Source organism: Antechinus flavipes, chromosome 4 (genome assembly GCF_016432865.1).
Source record: "Antechinus flavipes isolate AdamAnt ecotype Samford, QLD, Australia chromosome 4, AdamAnt_v2, whole genome shotgun sequence".
Classification (NCBI taxonomy): domain Eukaryota; kingdom Metazoa; phylum Chordata; class Mammalia; order Dasyuromorphia; family Dasyuridae; genus Antechinus; species Antechinus flavipes.
In genome coordinates this window covers 137,436,193-137,439,240 of record NC_067401.1, presented here as the reverse complement: position 1 = coordinate 137,439,240, position 3,048 = coordinate 137,436,193, and positions in this window count along the sequence as shown.

The following is a 3,048-nucleotide window of genomic DNA, read 5'->3' as shown; positions in this document are numbered from 1 at the left end:
TACCCTTTTCTTTCTTTAATTTTTTTTTTTAAACTTTTTCTTTTTTTCTACCTAAGAAACCCTCTTTACCAAAGTGTTCCTAGGTATCTTTTCTTTAATTTTTTTTATTAAAGCCTTTTATGCTTTATAACATATGCATGGATAATTTTTCAACATTAACCTTTATAACCTTTATAACAAATTTTGTGTTCTAATTTTTCCCCTCTTTCCCCCTCCCCTCTGCCCTAGATGGCAAGTAATCCAATATATGTTAAACATGGTAAAAATTATATATTGAATCAAATATATGCATACATATTTATACAATTATCTTGCTGCACAAGAAAAATCAGATCAAAAAGGAAAAAAATAAGAAAATAAAATGCAAGCAAACAACAAAAAGAATGAAAATACTATGTAGTGATCCACAGTCCTCTCTCTGGGTGTTTATGGCTCTCTTCATCACAAGATCATTGGAATTGGCCTGAATCATCTCATTGTTGAAAAGAGCCACGTCCATCAGAATTGTTCATCATATAATCTTGTTGCCATGTATAATGATCTCTTGGTTCTGCTCATTTCACTTAGCATCAGTTCATATAAGTCTCTCCAGGTCTCTTTGAAATCATCTGATTGTTTCTTCCTATGTACTTTTTCAAATAAGAGCTTAAAACTTCCACTAGGTTTTCATTTCCTAATTTGTATTTAAATTTCTTGGCCAGGCTTCATTCTCCCAAGTGCCTATTGATTCTTTGCAATATATCCTAATTTTGTCAATACTCTTTAATTTCAGCAGTGTGTGTCCTCCCTTCTCTATCAGTACTGGATGATGAGAATATAGTAACAGATGAAGACTATGCCATCCAAATAGACTAGAACCTCTCTAACAGTTGGAGCTCCCCAATAGGGAATGAATCACATCACAGTGGGAATTTCCTGAGAACAAAGACTGGCTCTTCCCCATATGACTGAGGTCAAAAGAGACTTGGAGGTCTAAAACCGTCATTTCCATTAGCCTCATAGGATTGTAGATTTTATAGATAGAAGAATTCTTAGAAATCATGGTCAGCAAATCCAACTCTCTCACTGTACAGACAAGAAATTGAGCTTTAGAGGTTTTTAAATAACTTGCTCAGGGTCATAGAGTGAGTGTCAGAAGTGGAAGGTTTTCATCCAGGTCTTTTAGATGCCCAGTTCAGTATACTAACTATTATATTACCTCAAAGCTTTCCCAGGTTTAGAAGACCAATCTATAAAACATTTAAAAAAATTTTTAAAAGCTTTTTACTTTCAAAACATATGCATAATTTTCAACATTCACCCTTATAAAACCTTGTGTTCAAATTTTTTTTCTTCTACCTTTCCCCCACACTCCCCCAGACAAAATACAATATATGTTAAACCTGTGCAATTTTTCTATACATGTTTTTACAATTATCTTGCTGCACAAGAAAAATCAGATCAAAAAGGAAAAAAAAAAAACAAAATACAAGCAAATAACAACAAAAAAAGTGAAAATGCTATTGTGATCTACACTCAGCCCCTATAGTTTTCCCTCTGGATGTAGATGGCTTTCTCCATCATAAGACCATTAGAACTGGGCTGAGTCACCTCACTGTTGAAAAGAGCCACATCCATCAGAATTGATCATTGTATAATCTTGTTGCCGTGTACAATGATCTCTGGTTCTGCACATTTCATTTAGCATTAGTTCATGGAAGTCTCCCCAGGCCTCTCTGAAAACACCCTGCTTATAGAACAGTAATTATTACATTCATATACCAATACCATAACTTATTCAGCCAGTTCCCACCTGATGGGCATCCACTCAGTTTCCAGTTTCTTGCCAGTATAAAAAGGGCTGCTAAAAACATTTTTGCACATGTGGGTCCTTTTCCTTTTCTTATGATCTCTTTGGGATACAGGCCCAGTAGACATACTGCTGGATCAAAAGGTATGCACAGTTATGAAACATTTTTTAAAAAAATCTTCCAAATTGAAATACCATAATGGGCATTTAATAAATAATGATTGATTCTGTGTGAGCAAGAGGCCTAGCTACCCTTCTGGAGTCACATTTACTTTTGTTCTAGAGGGAAAAGTCACTAATATTAGGTAGAAAAGATCAGATCCCTTAATATGATTACTTGAAATTTGTGGACTAGTAGGGGAATCATCCTTTCAGCTTTATTAGTTACATCCATCTCCATGATGAGAGCAGAAGAGAATGTTATCTATACCATGGAGAAAGATAACCAGATGATCAGAATAGGCAGAAAAGAGAGGCTGCAGGCCACATATTACCTCCTCAGATAGGGTGGAGGCAGAGGTAACTGGGATTTCTAAATTGCAAGCTGCTTGTCTTTGTGTTCAGACAACCCAAGTGGACCCACATATCTTTACATGGGAACTCACACATCTTATAATTTTAACAAGAGTAAAAATAGTATTTATTTTCTATCACCTTATAGCAGCCTAAATAAGGTTCTTCACCCAAAAGACTTTGAATCTTACTCAGTATGATAAGGTTTAGATTTAGGGAACCAAAATGAGATTAGAGTTTCTGGTGGTCAAGGAGTTAAATGATAAAGTCTAATGGCAGGTTTGGGGTTCAGGGAACCAAATGGAGAGGTTTGGCTCCCCTATATCCCCTTGGGATTTGGTGCAAGGGTAGGAAGTTTTGGGGAACCCCCTTCTGGCGGCACAGAGGTTCTTGTAAAAGAATTTACAGACCCAAAAACCTAGATTGATAAAAGAGATTTATTATGGGGTTTGGAAGTAAGGTTAGAAATCCTGACAGAGAGGCATAAATGAGTTCACAAAATGATGGTTATATTCTAAATTATGTCTCTGAAACTTGGAATATGGGAGTAAGAATAAGATTCTGGGGTCTCATAATGATTGATCCACTTCCCACTTCTACAGTATGTATTTCTTGGGCCCTTCATTTGTCAAACAGTGGAATGAGGATGGGGGTGGATGGGATAGATTAGAAGATCTCTGCCTCCCAGCATCCTTTAGGCCATTTCCCCACATCCAACAAAAGTCACAACTTCATGGACTAAAATC